Source organism: Amblyomma americanum, chromosome 2, assembly GCF_052857255.1.
Source record: "Amblyomma americanum isolate KBUSLIRL-KWMA chromosome 2, ASM5285725v1, whole genome shotgun sequence".
In the NCBI taxonomy this organism is placed as follows: domain Eukaryota; kingdom Metazoa; phylum Arthropoda; class Arachnida; order Ixodida; family Ixodidae; genus Amblyomma; species Amblyomma americanum.
In genome coordinates this window covers 121,131,328-121,152,320 of record NC_135498.1, presented here as the reverse complement: position 1 = coordinate 121,152,320, position 20,993 = coordinate 121,131,328, and positions in this window count along the sequence as shown.

Genomic DNA, 20,993 nt, shown 5'->3' with positions numbered 1-20,993 from the left:
CCTTCCTTTAAGCCGTGGTTGGGTGTCAACCGAGATATCTGAGACAACCGGTTACTGCGTCGTTTTCTTTCCTCAAAAACCAAACAAAACAAGTTTGCCGACGGTCTTCATTGAGGGCATTGGCGTTGAACCCTTTGCAAAGGCCATTAATTTTCATGAGAGAAAAGGCGCGCAACCGGCTCCGGGGGTCAGTGGAGACCTCAATCTCGCATTCATGTGCGTGGTGTTGGTGTCCAACTCCAAAGGCTTGCTTTGACTGCGTTCCGCAAACTGGATAGGCTTCGAGCCCTCCCTGCCACCCTGGGATTTGCCATGCAGTTAATGGTTGATCCCAAGCGATTGATCACCAAATGAACGCTGCGGCCTAGCTGTTGCTGCAGTGCCGCATGTCAGCCACAACGCTGTCAGCGCTAATGCATTCAGGCCACATCTCTCTCTCACCTCCGCCACATGTATCGAAGCACGAATGAGGCCTCCTCATATCCAGGGAGCCAGTTATGCGCCCTTGCTTTGCTGAAAGCCATCGCCATCTAGAAGGTTGTCAACGCCAACGCCAATGAACACAGTGAACGCCGGCATCTTTCGCTTTGTATATCCTGGATTAGCTAAGGTAATCCACATTATTTTTTTTTCTCTTAACTAATTCATTAGCTTTGTTTAATTCATCAACTTTTTAAACATTCGCAGCAGATCCCAAGTGTGATAATGAATGTTCTAGAGCAGCTTCACAAACCTTTAAAAAAATTGTTTCATGATATGTCTCACTATATGTCTACACGATATGTTTCACGTGGTCTTTTTCCCGCGTTCCAAAGAGAGACCGCGAAATATGAAAGATACCACGTCACCGGGCGCTTGCGCTGAAGTCTCAATTGTGCTCACATGTGCACAATTTAGACTTTCGGAGATAGCAACGGAGGCTACAGCGGCGAGCATAACGGTCCGCTATGGTCGCCGCCTACTGCAGGCTGACGTCATTGCCTCCGAGGGAGCCCTGCGTAGCCCACATTGCGATGGCATCGGCATACAGAGCATCCTGCACACTGGCGACAGTTACCAGCTGGGCCGGTAGGTGCATAATAGCCAAATAGAATCACAGGTAAGAGAGCACCGCGCCCTGTGGTGTATTCCTGGCTCCTAAATGAAAAGGTCCATGTTCGTTATCCTGGATTCGAACGTAAGATTGTCTGCGGGTAAAAAATATCCGCATGTATTGCAATTGTTTTATTTTTGGAAAGGAAATGGCACATATCGGCGGACACCTGAACCGTGCCGTAATAGAAGAGATGACGAATAGATGGACATAAGAAAGGAAGAAAGAGGTGCGTACTGAAGGGCTCCGTACTAATTTCGAGCACTGTTCACTGACATCTCAGAGCACACGGGCACCTAAGAGTTTCGCCCTTATCGAAGCGCTGCCGCCGCAGTCGGGTTCGAACCCGCTGATCTCCGGATCAGTAGCCGAGCGCTCTAACCGCTGAACCACCGCGGACCGGTTAGTTTGAAAGGGGTGGGTGAGAATTATATTGTGGGTAACGTTTTCGAATGCTCCCTTTAAATCCAAGGCGAGTACGAACCTGTCATTGAGGGGGCATTTTACGGGGTCGAGGACAGCCCCAATGAGTTGTAGCAAGACATCCTGTGCGGATCTGTGTGGGGAAACCCGAACATGGTGTCTGCAAAAAGGTGTTGCGAATGCATAAACTCGGACAACCTGTCAGATACCATCGTCTTCAAGAGTTTACACACACAGGAGATGGGACGGAGGTTTTCCGTGTCGATCACCTTCTGCTGCGCTGTTTCCATGCAAAGAATGCACCAACTAGCCCGGCTTACTGCTTTGTTGGATTTAACAATGAAGGTGGCCTGGGCGGTCCTCCAGTCGACGGAAAGTGGCACTTCATTAAGCCAGACTCAGTTTATGTAATCCAAAATAATAGGTATGATCTATCCAGTGTGCGGAATGCAATAAAAGCAGCTTTATACAGTTGTACACCAACGCCAAGTAAGTACATGAAAGCGAGATTGAGGTCTCCACTGAACCAGAAAGCCATTCCCCTCCAACAATGAAGCGACCAGAGGGAACCAGTTTTGCGCCTTTTCATTGTTGAAAATGAACGGTCCCTAGAACAATGTGAACGCCAATGAACGCCGGCGGCTCACTTGTTTTGTTTGGTTATTGAGGAAAGGAAAGAGCGCAATAACTGGCTCAAATATCTTGATGGCCACTCCAAACGCGCCGAAAATGAGGGATAGGAGAGAGGGAAAGGTTTAGTTTGGTTTATGGGAGTTTAACGTCCCAAAGCGACTGTGGCTGTGAGAGGCGCCGTAGTAAACGGCTCTGGAAATTTAGACCACCTGGCATTCCTTAACGTGCACTGACATCGCACAGAACACGGGCCACGAGAATTTCGCCTCCATAGAAATTCGACCGCCGCGGCCGGGATCTACCCCGCGTCTTTCGGGCCAGCAGCCGAGCTCCATAACCACACAGCCACCGCGGCGGCTAGGAGAGCGGGAAAGAATAAAGGAAGAAAGAGGACTAAAAAATGAATTTTGAGGAAAGGCTCAGCGGGGCACCGCGGGGGGAACACTTGTGGCTCAGTGCAACTAGTGGCGAATGCTTGGTACACTAGTGACACTTAACTTAAATTCGCCGCTGGCTATCCTAGCGTAGCTTTCGCTACAAACGTTTATTTCCACACGTAAAATTCAAACAGCAACGCGATACATGAACGTTCACACTATAGGATAGCGGATTAGCATAAAAGTTCAGGAGGCCACTTTGCTGACATAAAGTGCGGTTAGGCAAGAGCCTTTAGCGCGTTGTTGCGGCTTCTGTCGTTGATGTGCGGTTAAGATGTTAAGTACACAATTGTTTGGTAATCTTAAATGCTGGAGACACTGGAGGGCATTTGGAAGGCATCCGTCTCATTCGACGCCTTCCCGCACTCTCCAGCGTCCTAGGCTGGAACTACATATGCGTTGGCAGGAAATATATTGGAGCCGCCTCCACGCGACAGCTTCTCTATTATTTAGGCCAATATGTGGCGAGGGTACCAGTCTACGTCCCAATTTATAATGGTCGATTGTTTCCCCGCAATTTTTCTGGCGCTCGTCGTATGCCCAGTGGGCGGGCAGGGGGGGGGCGGGGGGGGCGATGGCTACGCGGAGGTTAGCTAGCGATAGCTCGTGAGCCACCTCGTTACCAGTGAAGGCAGCGTGCGCGGGCGTCCAAATTAACTGAATTTTCATATTCAGCGTTCGTTGGGTGAGGATTTTGGCCGCTTCCAGTGATCTCCGCCCTTTTCCAAAATTTTAGACGGTGGTTTTGCTGTCGTTAATTTTAACCTTGGCATCCGTTCTTACACAAGCGAGTGATATCGAAACTTACCCCTCAGTCGCTATGTTGCGGCCTTGGGTGATCTGGGAGTTTTACGCGCTACTATAGCTTAGTGATAACGCTCAGTGCAACACTGTGGGGCGAGATGGACCCTCGAGCACACAATTTGGGCGTGCTCACAATCACCAGGGGTGGGACAAAATACAGCAAGTAGAGAACCCTTGGAGACCTTGCTTAATAATAATTGTTTTTTTTTCGGGAAAGGAAATGGCGTAGTATCTGTTTCATACATCATTGGACACCTGAAGTGCGCCGTAAGGGAAAGGATAAATGAGGCAGTGAAAGAAGAATGGGAGAAACAGGTTTCGTAGTGGAGGGCTCCGGAATAATTTCGACCTTCTGGAGATATTCAACCTGCACTGACATCGCACAGCACACGGGCATCTTAGCGTTTTGCCTGCATAAAAGCGCAGCCGCCGCGCTCGGGTTCGAACCCGGGAACTCCTGATCTGTAGTCGAGCGGCCTAACCACTGAGCCACCGTGGTGGGTGCGTCCTCCGAAACAACGACGACGGTTTAGCAACAGATACACCCTGTGACAAGGAGCACTCGCCAGATAGGTGAGAGCTCTTACAAATCCTATTCCTGTAGGGCCGGGAAGCCACCTCGCCTTCTGTGGTGTCTGTTGTTGCGACTGAAGTAATATCATAAACGAAAGTGCTGGCCTTACGGGCTCTCACACAAGTGGTTTGGGGGTGTCTGGAAGTCAGCCCTGGCCTTTAATCAGCAGGAGCGAATTACGTGGTTAGTCACGTGGCGCGAATTCTGAGAACGAGCGGTTTGAACCGCAGTCAGCGCAGCTGCGGAACGAGCGGTACCTGTGCGACAAGTGGCATGTTATGACATCTCAGCCGCGCGTGCGGCGAGCCAGAGGTCAAATCCATGCGTCATTTGACCTTCAGATTTGTATTCGAGAAGTGGAGCTTTTCGCCCCAAAAAGTTACCTGTGATTGAACCTGGCTGATCCTAGCAAGAAAGGTAAAAGCTCAGTTTAAATAAACACACGAAGGTAAGCACACGCCACACTTTTTTATATGGCTAATGGCGCGTCACGCGATTTCCAGCAGATGCGAGTGGGCCGTCGGCTCCGCAACACAGCGTCACGTGATTAGATAGCTGCGAGGGGAGCGAGTGCCGTGGGCTTAACGCTCGCAGCTGCGGCAAGGAGTGGATAGTCGCGCGGCATAACGTCCCAGAGAACATTTTAAGTCAAAATTATTCCGGAGCCCTCCACTACAGCACCTCTTCCTTTGTTCTTTCACTACCTCCTTTATCCCTTCCCTTTATCCCTTGCGGCGCGGTTCAGGTGTCCAACGATATAAAAGACAGATACTGCGCCATTTTCTTTCCCCCAAAACCAATTTTTTTTCAAGTCGAAAGCATTTCTTGGCTCATGGGTGCAGTGGACGAAAGTTGTAGACGGGAGTGGTCCGCATGAACTATCAATCATAAGTTGTGCGGTAATTAAAGCAAAAACGTAAAAGTTGATTAGGCCGCAGTTTTCTAGCAACGTATATGTAATGAAATATACCAGAAATTGGAAAATAAGACAAAAACTGCAAAGAATTAAAAATAAAAATAAAAAAGAAAATATATAGAAGTAAGAAGTGACTAAATATAAAACAGGAAAAATATTACAGGAAAAGCAGATGAAAATTTAACGTCGAATGAGAACAGGGAAAGGTTTCGCATTTGCGCTCTCAAATAGAGTTATTTTTTCTTGCGGGAGAGTCACAGACACCTGAACCAACCAGCGACTGCCTCCTTTTTTCCGAACCTGACGGGAAAATAAACATTGGTATATTTTATTTGGGGAAGCATCCATGAGAGCAATGCCGTGCTTTCTTTCGCTTGACAGGATGAAACAAGCGGTTTATGTTATTTACCCATATGAGAAACGATGACCATCCGCACAGATGTTAGACGCTTTTACCATAACGTGTACCGTGCTGTATACCATTACCCGAGTACCGTGAGTCCGAGCGTCGCCAGTGCGCATGCGCAGGTTGCTTTTAGGGTGCCAGATTGCGCCAGTTATCCTACAGCTGCGTGCGCACCTGCCACCGCATCGGGACCAAATGGGACGTATCAATGGTGTCCAATAGTTTGCGAGTTCGACTCTTGCTCGAGCCGCCGGTACTGAGACGTCGAGTACCCCTATTGCGCCCATAGTGGGAGGAGGGCAAAATGCCTAGTTTTGTCAGTCTTGTTTTCGTTTGCTGAAGTGGTTCTTAAAAGGACTCTTTATATGGCGGACTTTCGGCCACAGATACCTGAACAAGCAGGCGGTACAGATAGCAGGAGATGTGTTGGGCGGACCACGGAAGACAGGAATTCCGCTTCTCTCGGCCGCGGGGAATTTAAAGTTGGCCAAGAAACTCGCATTGAGCCTGAAAGGTAACTGCGCAATCTCGAGAAATGAAAGTCTTTGAAAGTGGCTGCGGTCGTTCTAAATAAAACTAGACATCTCTCGCAGAAGGAAATATTGAAGCCGCGAACCATCGGCTTTGGGCAAGAAGAGAGATTAAGAGCGTACGCGGCATTGCCTGTATTGTAGAAGAATCGATCACATGCTTATCAACAAAAAAAAGGCGGGCAAATTCGCCACAGACACTTAAGACTGGTTTCGAGTTTGAATCAGAAAGCTCTATATTCCCGTGAGTGAAACGTTTGAACGTTTCAGTGCCTTGGGGCCGTGAGGAGGCCCAAGCACTTGCGTGTCCTAAACTCCCCTGAGTCCATTAAAGTTTTCACCACCACCACCTACCTGAGCCTCCTGTTCGCGCCTCTGCCGCATTGCTTCCGCTTCACGTTTCCGCAAGTCGACGTTGGCCGCACGCTTCTGTCGCTTCATGTCCGCTTATCGTTGGGTACTTGAACGCCTCTTCAACCGGTTGAGGCTAGTTGCCCGCGCTCTTACCGTAACGGTGATCGTCGATGTTGCAGCCCGCCTCTGCAGCCGTCGTATAGGCGTTATCGGCTCTCGTGCCTTGGAGCCGGTAGCGCGCATTTGTGGGCGCTCTCGTCTCCCTGTTCACGTAAACGCGGTCGCCTCGCAGGCCACAGACATTGATGTCGTTGCCATTCCATCACACTGCGTCCAGTGTTTTTATGCGTTACCGAAAAAATTACTAAATACGTTACTCTTTACGCTAAAAAAAGAAACGCGCTACTGTCCTACCTAAGCTACTAAAAATATAACGCCTTACCGTTACCGAAAAAAAAGTACCACTCGCTACTTTTTCGTTACTGCATGGCCATAAATTTTAATCAGTGCGTCTCCGCTGTAAGAACTAACGATAACAATTTTATAAAGGTTATATTACATTTAAAACTTTTAGCCAAAACAGCGATTTTACCCGAAATCTTGATTTAATGAGAATAATTTACGCAAATGTGCTGGAGTTCAGCTGCGTTAGAGTGGCCTGAGTAGTCCTGCAGAGTTACATGTGATGGCTTCAGACACTGTGGCACATAGTGAAGCCATTTTCTGAACATGACATTTAAAAAAAAGGACACTTCATCATCAATTCTAGCTTTGGAAAGAAAACATCGCTGAACTCTCATCAAATTTACAGTCATTTTGAACAATGTGATGTTACAAAATGCCGGGCATGCTTGCACTCTGGAGATTTGTGCGTGCAGTGGTTTGGGAAGAGAGGTAGGTGAAGGCAAGTGTGTGAATGCGTGTTCGTGCACGTGTTTCGTGCTTAATGGTTATTCAGTCTTTTTCTTTCAGTTGGGCGCGTCGTCAAGGACAGGTGTTTCTGGCATGCACGCGAGCCGCATCAATGGTTGTCGAGAACACCTGTACATTTTGTTTATCTGCAACATCACTTTAGGCACTCCGCGCTTTCGTTTTGAAACAAAGGGATGCGGAGGGAGGGGGGAGGTCGACAATTGTAATAAAAAGTAACCAGTGGGAAGGAGACGAACTGTCCCTACAAAGGTGGCTACACATCGCTCCAGAGAAAACTCTCGCCATAAGCTTAAATAAGTTCGTTATATCAAGAGACTGACTTCGCACCATCTAAGGAAGCTCCCGAAGCTCATGCGCCGTCTGTCTGGGTGGCAGTAAGAATATGTCCTTCAGTCATCCCAGCAGCTGGACTGGGCTCACAGGCTAGGCCTAGAGCCACCGGTTACGCGCTGTCAGAGGTCCATGGCTTCGCCGGCGTCGGTAACCACGGCTTCCACAACACGTCTTTTGACAACTGTGTCTATGTCACAGCTCTTGGATCCTGCTCCCGGTCCATCAGCGCAGCGCACATCCCGCTTTCTCCAAATGCACCTCTGCCTGTGAGCGATCTGCCCTCTGGGCGGAACTCGGAAATGGCTGCCCAGCCTCCACTGCTGGACGGGGCTTCAACCATGCAGCGTGAGGATGAGAGCTCTCCAATGGACCTGTCGTCAGCACCTCCATCCGTGCCGCCAGGCTTCCCGCAGTTATCAAAAGCGCCCATCAGGGGCACTGCACAGGATTCGTCTTCTGCCAACTGCAGCTCATAAGGCAAGCGTTCTTCCCAGCGTATGCCAACCAGGTGGCTGTGCCGACATCGAGATCGGTATCGTATAAAGTGGCCATTAAAGCTCTGGCAGCCAAAAGCCTGACAGACATTCCGAACAGGATTCTTCAGGCGAACCTGGACGAGTGTCTTGGGACCAGAGGTTTTCGTGGCTTCACGTCTAGAACGAAATATAATACCATCGCTTTGTGGCTCCCAACTTTGGCTTCTGTCGAGCATCTGCAAACGCTGAAGTGCATATCGATTACAAGCGAGATCTAGGTGCCGGTCCAGGTGTACCTAGTAGAAGGTTCGGAAGTACAACGCTGTGCTGTTTAAAACGTCGACGTTGCCGAAGACCAGACGACCCTCCAACGTGAGCTGTACTGTCCAACCCACCGTGTCATCCAAGCGCGGTATATGGGAATAGGGCGCTCGTGCATCGTCACAGTATACAAGGCCCACCAACTCTCCCAGAACGACTTTACTATTATGGCTGTATTCTGCAGCCTCGCCCTTACAAACAGAGTGCCGTCTATTGATACAGTTGTGTCAGACCTGGCCACATGCGCCGATCATGCCCTTTAGCAAAGCCAGATGAGGCTAGGCCCCAAGGCACATCGTCTTGCAGGTGCAGACTTCGCAAGACTGACGACCACGAGATCGCCTCTCCAACTTATCGAACAAATGAGAAGGCAACTGAGAAGGTTCGGCGTGGGATCCGTAAGGAAGTGCGTCCGAATGAAAACAGAGCCCCGTTGCAGGCATCCAACAGGTTTGCGGCTCTTCAGTAGGATGAAGACGACTGGCCGGAGCTTTCTGAGCCGAATCCACCTGCAGCCCCTGCCCAACAGTCGTATAGTGATCAAGTGCGCAAGGATCGCCGTCGCCTTCAAACTACCCAAAAGCATAGCATACTGGAACCTCTGCGTGAGGACATGGCAGCAGTTGACGACCAAATTACACGCATTTTAGCCGATGTCTCTATGCTATGGCAACGCCGTGAACTACTTGATCGCCGTATACAACCATCGGAATCCCACCCCACGCCAATCAATGCTGCAGCGCCTTCGACTACGTCCAGCCCTCATGCGTTTTTCGCAGACTCTACCAGGTCTTCTGCAGCACTGCAGGATACCTCAACAAAATCCCTCCTCCGATTTATGGTAAACCAGTTATCTAACCTGACATCATATCTATTACAACGCTTGGAAGCTTAATCGAAAATGGCGAGTACACGTTGTTCTGGTGAGCTCCAATGGAACTGCAGGGGCCTCTCCACAAAGCAGGGAGAGCCCAAATCTCGACTTCGCATGAACAAGCTCCAGGTGTGGGCCCTGCTACTGCATGAGACCAATGCCTTGCCACCCATTCTGGGCTTTAATGGATACACGTCTCCTTCAATGAACGACCGCCGTGTGCACACTGCAGCCCCCCCGGGAAAGGCGGCGGTGTACGTTGATGCGCGTTTACCTCAAGTTCGCTTCTCTCTAGAAAACTGATGCTCCTCATACCAAAAGGTAGTCGCAGTGGCTGTGAAGCATTCCAAGGCAACTGTTGTGGTTGTGTCATACTTTGTAAGACCCGCCGGTGGAGCTTCCTCCCGCATTAATGTGGGGTGGGTATTAATTCTACGACGACAGCACCCAGGGTGGCCTGTTTTAGTCTGCGGTGACTTTAACGCTCCTTATCCGGACTCGGAGTACCCCACTTCAAGCCCCTGTGGTAGGCGTGTGTGGGACGCATTCGCGGATGCGCTTTTTTGTTTTACTCAACCATTCAGATTCAGCAACGCGGACTGTGCGCCTTGCTCGCAGTCCAACATATGCTGCGGACCTTACGTGGTGGTCAGGACACGGGACTCCATCGTGGCACCTGGAGCCAGACTGTTGGGGTAGGGACCACCATCCTATCATCATTGGTCTGCATCCATCAAGTGCCCGCCGATTACGCTGTAGGTGTTCTGTGGTCAATTGGGACACGTTTCGCACCACCGTAGAAGATATCTCTCTGCAATCATCTACCCTACTTGTGGACCGCATAAAATTGCGCTGAATAAGGCTACTGCTGTCACCTTTACGGACGTCAATCGCCCGGCGCCGGATGTGGGTCTGCTTAACCTGTAGGCTGCTCGCCGACAAGCGGGGGTGGCCGCTTCCCGAGACCCGTCTTCTGCGCCAGCACGGGCAAGGCTGAATTACCTTACTGCCAAGGCTCGCACATATGAACGCGATCTCTCGCGATGGCAGTGGCATGCGTGATGAGAGAGTTCCCGACAAAGTCATCGAATGCTGCTCTCTGGCGAACGTTTCGTGGAATGAAACATGGTTCCCGCCGTCTTGACGCAACGGCCACACCGTGCTTCGCAGCTAACTTAGCTCCGGATTATTTCGCCAAGGAGGCAGCGCCGAAGTTTTTCCGCAAGTATAATGTGCTCCTCCAAGGGTCACAGGAGTTCCCTTGGCTGCCATTCCAGCTTATGTCGATAAGCTCCCATCTACAGCCGACGCCAAGGGAATTGTAAACCTATTTTCAATGCTCGAGTTGCTTGCAGCAATAGGCGAGGCCCGTCGGAAGACTACTCCCGGTCCGGACTCCATTCCGTACGAGGTTTACAATAAAATAAGTTCCGCTGTACTGCCTCAACTCCTCGCCACCATTAACAAGGTATGGATAGAAGGCGTCGTAACAGAAACGTGGAAATCGGCTGTTGTGAATCCCATACCAAAGCCGGGGAAGCCGCCGACAGACCTCGGAAATTTCCGGCCTATATCGCTTACGCCATCAATATGCAAGCTTACCGAAAATATGCTTGCCACACGGCTGTCGTGGTGGCTTGAGCAGCATGGTTTCTACCATCCCAACCAGATTGGATTTCGTACGTCCATAGGTACAGAAGATGGACTGGCTGTCTTGGGGTCAGCAGTTCTGGCCTCAACTCGCAGCCACCGTTTACGTAATGTACTGGCCATGGACGTTGAAAAGGCGTGCGATAATATCAGTCATGCTGCCATCCTGGAATCGCTTGACATGCTGCATTTCCCCCTTAGAGTGCGCGATTTTGTTCAATCCTTCCTTGAAGGCCGACACTTTGCCATACGCCTCAGTGGTGATGCCGTCGGATCATTTGTGCCTCTTCGCGGCATTCCCCAGGGATCGGTTTTATCGCCAACATTATTTGATATTGCTTTTATCCCCCTTGCTTGGCGCTTACATGATGTCTGTGAGGTTAAGTTCTTATTGTATGCTGATGACATAACGGTGTGGACCACTCACAACGACCTGATGACTCAAGGAGCAGGCCTACAATCAGCCATAGATATTACGTCGACTTTTGCTTTTTGAATTGATCTGCACCTTTCAGTGAGGAAAACCAAGTTCGTGTCAGTCGCCAACCGCTGGGGCGCCGTAAACTGGCTGCAACACCAATTCGTCTTCATCTATCCGGAACTCCAATTCAAGAGAGTTCAACCGTAAAAATCTTGGGCTTGACAATACACGAGTCAGGAACAGGTACTGCTTGGCTTTCTCGGGGTAAAAAGCAAGCAATTCAGGCGTTGGGTCTGATTAGACGCATTTCTCCTAAAACAGGCGGATCGCGCTCTGATGTTGCACGACAGTTGGTGCGGGCAGTTGAGCAACCGCGCCTCGTTTCCCACGCCCGTTTCCAGCATTTGACGACGGCTCACTGGGATTGTCTAGAAGCTGTTAATCGAGACGCAATGATGGTCATCACTTGCCTTCCCCTGATTACCTCGATCACGGCACTCCAATAACATGCGCAGCTGAATACACTAGATGAGCTGGTGCAGCTACGACGCGATGCTCGCCGCCTAACGTCAAGCCTTACACACACAACATTTTCTCTCAGGCATATGCTTCATCGTACTTCATTCTACTGCCGCCTCTGCCAGTTCTTCCTCCCTGGCGTTTTGTGCAGCTAAGAGACAACAAGCCAACTGACCAACGTCGGCCATCATCTACCCGCGCGGCATCGCTGTTTCGCGACCGAATTACAGAGCAAGGCGCCAATCTGCCGCATGGCTCCATCGTTATGTATGTTGACGCAAGCATCCAGGCCTTCGAAACAACAAAGGACTTTTAATGTCCTTGCAAGCATGCTCTGAACAAAACGTCAAGGTTTAGCCTCTCAGAACCTCCTTCCATCTTATGTGCGGAGATGCTTGCGGTCAAGAGGCACTTTGCTTTGTGGCCGCCGTTCCCATTCGTTCCACGTTCCCGTGGCCGCCGTTCCATCATTCGCACCGCCGCCTTTCACGTCACACGCCTACTACGACGAGTCAGTCACACCCTAGAAATCTTCCAATACATCCATCATCTAGCGGCACGCATCCCGCAGCAAATCCGTATTTAGCGGGTACCGCGTGACCTCCTGGACGCACAAAGACACGCAGATTATGCGACCCGCCTTTCGACCCCAACCTCGTCTTTGCATCGAGTCCTCACTCTGGATGACGCCACCCTCCTTTTAACAAGAAAGGACCATCCCCCGCGCCGCACACGAGCGCTAATCCCTCCGTGTGCGGTAACCCTCCTCCGTCGTCTTCCCATGCAGAGTAGGTTGCGCTTCGGAGGATACGGGTCGGGGTTGCCCTGACTTCAGCTCTGACATGGAAATTGCCGCAGTTCAAAGATTTATATCCCAGCCCCGGGTGTTCAGTCTGGAAGATCAGAGACTGTGAGGCGAATATCCACCATCTTTTGTGGGACTTCCCGGCGCTGAAGCCGACGAGAATTCGGCAGCTAGCAGCAGTGGGCCTCTCACCAGACAATCCGGACTCCTATATCTCCTGAACACAGGGTCCACATCATCGTTCACATCTTGATTTCATCATATCAGCCCACCTATTTTAATTTATTTAAGCATCTTACTCGTGCCTCACTTCATAGTTTTTATGGCCTGAGACAATAAACATCGCGTCAAATGCAAAATAACTGGTAACGTGACACTTCACGTTACCGAAAAATGGTAACGTAAGAGCGTCAGCCTTTACGGTTTCGAAAAGGTAACGGGTACGTTACTAAGTTACCGAAAAAATAAAGCGTTAGCGGTAACGGTGTTACTTGGAACGCGTTACCGCCAATATTGACTGTATTGCACACACACCGTCGGCAGGGGAGTCTGAAGAGACAGTGACACGCGCAGCCGCGAAACCCTCAGCAACGACACTTAGGACTCCTACTGCGTGAGCACTGGCGCGACTAAGTCATGCAGCAAGTGGTCTGATGCTGGCACCTACTGCCTCCGAAGCTACGCCGCCTTCCGCCATCTGAAGTCCTATTTCGACTGCGACGCCCTCTCGGGTAATGCGTCCTCCCTCCGAAACTGCTCCTGTTGCTTCTCTCTCCCCTTCTTGCCAGGTGTATCATATACCCGACCATTTGTCAAACCGCTACCGAAGAAGCGGCTGCCTCACCGACACGACGCGTGCCTTTAGCACAAGGCCCGAGGACTGGATGATTTCTATCGTGCCGACGAACACCTACACACATGCACGCGGCAAGGCAATGTGCAACCTACGCGGTCTGTGCAACCATGCCGCGATCTACCCTTATCTCCGCCGCCGCGGTGTGCGTCCCCACCGTCGCCGGAGTAGAAGAAACAACCATAGCGCTGTCTATCGCTGACCGCCGTACCCGCACAGTCATCCGTGACTCAAAACGAGCAGTCCTAAACTACTCGGCAGGCTGCATCTTCATTGCCGCCGCACACATCCTGCGCGGCTCCACTCCCCACCGCAAAATAACCTAATCTGGGCACCCGCCCATGAGGTCAACTGCGGTAACAAAGGGACATATATCAGGTTCTGGCAACCTAAAAAGATTGAAAAATAATAAGCCCTTGCCTACACCACTGACGCATAACTTGCTGTTAAGGAAGGGGCCGGCCGAGTTGCCAGAGGATTAACAATCCTGGCGGCCGCGCCACAGATTCTAGAGTCCTCACTGAAGCCCCCCGGCGTGTGCTGACATCACCAATGTTCATAAAAAGACGTGACACCCTTAGCAGCCTCTTCAACCCGACCTCCAGAGAGCAAAAACCACCCTGCTCTGAAGATTATAGATGCTCTAAATCCTCAGCCACTAAAGGCTATCACTGATCTCCAATAGAGAATACCACCCCGCATGCCCAAATTGCAACCACGTGTCGTCCACAACTCAGGCGCACATCCTCTGGGGATGCGAAAATAACCCTCCTCCAGAAACCCTCCTGCCAGCTCGCTCTTCGGAATGCTGGGACCAACTCCTCAGCCAGACACGCAACTCTCACTCATTTCATGGGCAAAGTATCTGGCCCCCACATGAGGCCGCACAGGACCCACCGGCCCTTGTTCGCGGCACCTGTGGCAAAAAAGTTCTCTCTTTCTCTACTTCTTGCCATCTCCATGGCTCTCCGATCTTTCGTGCTCCGACGCCGACAACTGGCAGCTTTGAATTAATGGAACATACAAAGCTTTCTCCTTGAAATAAAGTGCATGAGCACGAACACCTGGTTATATTAGCGCTCATAAAATGGCTTTCGACCCACGACACGCATTACTTCTCGGGTTCGGCGTCGCTCGGATCATGTCACTACATCAAGAACAACTTCAGAGTCCCGCTAACATAGCAGTCGAATCATCTTGTACGGCCCGCAGTTGTTGCTAAAACGTTTTGACCGAGTACACCGTGACAAATGGATATCCAATGTCTGACTCGGTCAGCTGGCTTGTATTCTGCATGGCACCGACGAAGATTGTAATGTCAATGGTAAGCGCGCTACTGGTCTTGAGTGCGCAACCAGGCATGACGTCGGGGTTCTTCTGCGGGCTGTACGATATAAACATAACGGTGTTGAAATGTAGTCGGGTGTGCTCTAGCACACTCCCTTTATAAAAGGGAGGGCTGTAGAGGGCAGCTTAGTCATCATCCTGACTACACCCATTGCAGGGCGAAAGCGTCTCCCATGTCTATTCAATTAGACCTCTCCTTTCCCAGCTGCGCCCACCCTATGCCTGAGAGTCTCATAATCTCATCCTCCCACCTAACCTTCTGCCGCCCCCTGCTACGCTTGCCTTCTCTTCGAATCCAGTTCGTTACCCTTAAGGACCAGCGCTTATCTTGCCTTCGCATTAAATGTTCTGCCCATTTCTTCCTCCTCATTTCGACTAAAATATCATTAAACCGCCCACTCTGCCCGCTTCCGGTCTCTTAACGTTACACCTATCCTTTTTCTTTGCATGGTTCGCTGCGTCCTCCTTAATTAAAGCTGAACCATTTTAATTAGCCTCAACGTTTCTGCCCCGTAGGAGAGTACTGGTAAGATACAGCTGCTGTGCACTTTTCTCTTGAGGGATATTGGTAATCTGCTATTATTGATCCGAGAGAACCTGCCATATCCGCTACACCCTGTCTCACCCTTCCAGTTATGTCTCTGTCATGATCCGGATCAGCTGCCACTACCTGCCCTAAACAGTTCTTTACCACTTCCTGCACCTTGCTGCCAATTGCAAACTGCTGTTCCCTTGCTAGACTGTTCAACATTACTTTGGTTTTCCGCATGGTAATTTTTAGACCCACCGTTCTGTCCTGCGTAACTCATTGATCATGATTTGCAGTTCACCTCCTGAGTGACTCAGCAAGGCAATGTCATTAGCGAATCGCAGATTATTGACGTTTTCTCCATTAACTCTTATCCCCAACTGTTCCCTGTACAGGCCTCGGAATACTAATTGTAAACAGGTGGTGAATAGCATCGGCAAGATCGTGACTCCTTGCCTGACGGCCTTCCTTATTGGAATTTAATTGCTCACTTTATGTAGGACTATGGTAGCTGTGTAGTTCCTGTATATATGTTCCAGTATTTTGACATAAGGCTCTTATGCACCCTGATTACGCAATGGCTGTATGAGTGCTGAGGTTTCGAATTTCTCAAATGCTTTCTCGTAATCAATGAAGGATATATTTAGGGGTCGGTTATATTCTGTGCATTTCTCTATCCCCTTATGTATATTGTGAATATGATCTATTGTTGAATATCCTTTACTAAAGCCTACCTGATAATTTAGTTGATTAAACTCTAACGTTGTCCTGACTCTATTGGTGATTACATTAATAAATACCTTGTAGGCAGCGGACAGTAAGCTGGTCGGTCTGTAATTTTTTCAAGTCCTTGGCGGCCTCTTTCTTATGAATTAAGAAGATGTTTGCATTCTTCCAAGGTTTTGGTACGGTCCAGGTCGTAAAGCATTGCGTATACAGGGTGCTAGTTTTTGCAGCAGAATCTGTCCTCCATCTTTCAACAGATCTCCTGTTACCTGATCCTAGTCAGATGATTTTCCCCTTTGCACTGTTCCTAATGCTTTCTTTATTTCCTCTTTCGTTACAGGCGGGATGACGCAATGGTGTGTGCTACTGTCTTTATCATTAACGTTCTGATTATATTGCCTACTGTATAGATTTCTGTAGAACTCTTTCGCTACATTAACTATCTTATCCATATTGCTAATGGCATTGCCCTCCTTGACTCTTAACGCACACATCTGGTTTTTACCTAAGCCTAGTTTCCTAGGAAGCATACTCCCTTTCTTACTCTCATATAGGCGTAATAAAGCTGGAGTGGAGTGCAGGTACGCGGCGACGTTGAGGTAGTCCTCACTGGTGACGTCCTGCAACATTGCGTCGAGCGTTGTCACGGCCTCCCTTCCATTTACGAGGGAAGGGTTCCACGGGGTTGCCTCCTTAAACTGTGGATTGTAGGCGAAGGAAACGTAGAGCAAGATCGCGTCCACTGATCTGTGTTCGGTGTCAAAGGAGACGGAGTGTACTTACATGCAGTTCTTTTTCAATTTGTCTCCTCACGGTGTCATTAAGATGTCTACGGCAAGCGAGAGGTACTGCCGTCTAACAGGCTTTGATAGAGTCAGCGTAAGTTATCTCACAAAGTGGATTGCAGGCAGAGCTAGTTGTAACTCCTAGTAAGCAGCAGTAAGAAAATAAACGAAATGCATTTACGCCTGTCAACTGCCATGAAATATGACCGATTAAAGCAAAGCGTTAATAGCGTTAATAGCGTTAATACCCATTAAAGCAAAGCGTTAATATTCCCGTTTGGAGGAAAACCCCTCATCGGCGCGACTGCGACATTCAAATTCGTGGAATGGGTGTAACGACGTAGAAAAACAGGCTCGCCGCAAAGAAAAAAAATGGGTCGGCTTAGCTCAGCTAACCTTAGCTATGCAAACGAAAGCACCGATTGCATGTCAGGTCACTTTCTAAGGTTCTTGGGGCCGAAGCATAGTCTGACAGGCAGACGGACCACGTGGGTAGCTGCGTGTTCCGCCCTGTGAGAACTCGCTCCCAGAGTCTCACCAGTCTCCACCGCGGCTGCTAACAAGGCTCGTCGCTGTGTTCATTCGGCATCTTTCGCTCGCCGTCGAGCCAGATGAAGCTCCCGCCCTCCATTCCTTTCGGCTGGCCGTTTAGCCCGTTTACGCTCCCTATCGATCGCTGTATCCCTCGACCAGTTGGCAATGTCGACCGGGTGATCAGACTCGGTCCGACGTCTGCGAGTAGCTACTGTCGAGTACGTCGGCTCCAGCTGACTTCCTTCGTACACAGCGTGGAGGTGGATAGTAGCGCGCAGCCGCCGCGACGACGGCAGAGCGCGTGACTGCAGCTGCTGCGAGTCATGTGGTACGTAACGTGGTAACTTATGCAGCTCCGCTCCTCCAGTTCATGGTCATTGGTACAGACGCAGCGAAATCGGAGCCGTGTGGATAGTAAAGCCACCGCCGCTAAACGGCACCAAGTGCGTTGCAATTGAGCGGCCGTGGTAAAGCTTTAAAAGTTTGTCAGGTGGAAGTGAACCGGAATCCCTTCGGTCGGGAGCCGGGCACAACTTCTCTGCCAATGAGGATGTTGGTTCAAGAGGATTAACAGAGGAATTGTACAAGCACGTCGCGCAGCAACGTGCGCAAATGACATTAAAGGAAGGAAGAAGCGGCTTTGATTTTGTGCGCTGACGTGCAATACAGCAGAATATGATGTCACGTGAAAAGCTGCCGACATCTGCGTAATTTCGCGCCAAGAAATCCCCAAGCGACCGCACGGACACATTTAAACCATCGCCCCATAATTGCAAGGTGAATTTAAATAAAGATTGAAGTTTATGAAGACGGACTGGCTGGCCAAAGCTACATACGCTTATTAAATACAAAAAGGGAAGTTCGACCGCCTGACCAGCAATCAATGTCTACCAATAAGGGTACTTGTGAGCACATAATATACCTGGCCGAGACAATTAGTTACAAAACTATGTGGTGCCGGACATCCACATGAGCAAGCTCGTGTCCGGGAACGGAGTGCGTTCGGACCGTAAATGGAGCCGGTGCTTAGTTTATTAGGTACCGCTAGCTAATGCATTCAGCGGACAAAAAATAAGTGGTCCAGTAAGAGGCTACCGATCAACATATTCAAAGTATAAGTGGAATCCTTGCTTGCTTTCAACGCTCATTGTGTACTGATGGGGTTGCATCGAAGTTTTAATCAATGTCAAATTACAATCTGGGATTTAAGCGAAGCGGAGATGTTATTGTTACTCTTCATTTTGCTTTGCCCTGTTGTCGACGCACAGCAAAAAAATAAACAGGCGTGTGCTGTAGAATGAAAACTGGCCTTTGAACATTTGCTTTCAACAAAAACCAATTATTATTATTAAAAATAGGTTTTATGGCGGCAACACGCTAAGGCGCCCGTGTGCTGTACGACGTCAGTCAACGTTAAAGATCCCCAGGTGGTCAAAATTATTCCGGATCCCTCCACTACGGCACCTATTTCTTCATTTCTTCTTTCAATCCCTACTTTATTCGTCCCCTTACGGCACGGTTCAGGTGTACAACGATATATGGGACAGATGCTGCGCCATTTCCTTTCCCCAAACCCGTAGATTATCTGTTATGGGTCCAAGTTGGACTTATTTTTGGAAATGTGGCGGAGAGTTTGAAGGTTGCTTCACTTCCGTCACTGGTTGGCCCGGTATGAACTACCTCCGGGATCGTCAATGTCTTTAGCGCGTCTTTACTATCCTGTCTTTCAATTCCATCTTTCAACTCTCCTCTATCTGCACGTGGTAACGATTGTGGCTCGGCTTGAGCCAGTGAGCAGGCCTGTGCACTTTCCTTTCTTTCTTCCTGGCACAGGCAGACAGTCTTTTCCTTTCCCCAAAAACCAAATATTTCATTTATTCTTTCACTCCCTCGTTTATCCCTTTCCTTAGTGCGCGGTTCAGGTGTCCGCCTATATATCAGACAGATACTGCGCCATTTCCTTTCCCAAAAAATTAATTGTTATTAAAAATAGGTTGTTTCAGCAAAGGAAATGGTGCAAGAATTGTCTAACCTCGGCGGACAACCCAAACGCACCGTAGGAGAAAGGAGGAAACATTTAGTGAAAGTTGAAAAAAAGAGACGTTGTAGTAGAGGGCTCCTGAATATTTTGGACCACATGTGGTTCTTTCATCGCAAAGAACATGGGCGCCACGTCTTTCATATAAACTAGCATTTTCATTATACTACAAGAACACGGCAAAAATGAAAACAAAAAATTTGTCAGTGCGCGTTAAAGATCCCCAGGTGCTCGAAATTACTCTGGAGCCCTCCGGACGGCACCTCTTCCTTCCTTTCTTCAGTCAGTTCCTCCTTTATTCGTACCCTTACCGCGCGGTTTAGGTGTCCGACGAGATATGAGATACTGCGCCATATCTTTTCCTCGAAAACCAATTAATATAGTAATAATAATTGGTTTTTGGTGGGAAGGAAATTGCGCAGTATCTGTCTCATATATCGTTGGACACCTGAACCGCGCCGTCAGGGAAGGGATAAAGGAGAGAGTGAAAGAAGAAAGTGAGAAATAGGTGCCGTTGTGGTGGGCTCCGGAATAATTTCGACCACCTGGGGACCTTTAACGTCCACTGACATCGCGCAGCGCAGGGCGCCTTAGCGTTTTTCCTCCATAAACACGAAGCCGCCGCGGTCGGGATCGAACCCGGGAACTCCGGATCAGTAGTTTAATAATCATAATATTAATAATAATTGGTTTTGGGGGAAAGGAAATGGCGCAGTATCTGTCTCATATATCGTTGGACACCTGAACCGCGCCGTAAGCGAAGGGATAAAGGAGGGAGTTAAAGAAGAAAGAAAGGAGAGGTACCGTAGTGGAGGGCTCCGGAATAATTTCGACCACCTGGGGATCTTTAACGTGCACTGACATCGCACAGCACACGGGCACCTTAGCGTTTTTCCTTCATAAAAAAAGGCCTGGCTTAGCTTATGGTTAAGCCTAGGATGCGAAGCATACGTCGCTTAGCAAGCCGTACTTCTCGTTCTTCTCCCGTTTCCGTGGCCTTTTGTAACTTGCGCTTTGCGGTCTGGCGAGCCGCCCTCTCCCTGGCCGACATCTCGCTGCTCAACTGACTCAACGAGTGCGTCGCCTTTTATACAATTGCGTGACGTCAGTATCTCCTAGCGGTAGGAGCGGGAATTAGGCCGCCGGCGGAGGCTGCGCGTCCGCAAGCGAGCGCACGAGTTGAGCCCCAGCTTTCAGAGCTGTTGTGACGTCATATCACGTGGTGCGCCGATGTAGGTCAAGTGGTAGCTACGCGGCCGCGCGCGGCGCAGCAAAGAAGAGCTCGGTTGTGCGGCTAGTATGCTTCGCATAAAACGCAGCCGCCGCGGTCGGGTTCGAACCCGGGAACTCCGGATCAGTAGTCGAGCGCCCTAACCACTGAGACAACGTGGCGGGTGATGAGTAGTTTAATAATAATAATTGGTTTTTTGGGAAAGGAAATGGCGCAGTATCTCTCATATATCGTTGGACACCTGAACCTCGCCGTAAGGGAAAGGGATAAAGGAGGGAGTGAAAGAAGAAAGGAAGAATAGGTGCCGTAGTGGAGGGCTCCGGAATAATTTCGACCACCTGGGGATCTTTAACGTGCACTGACATCGCACAGCACTCGGGCGCCTTAGCGTTTTTCCTCCATGAAAACGCAGCCGCCGCGGTCGGGTTCGAATCAGTAATTTACAATT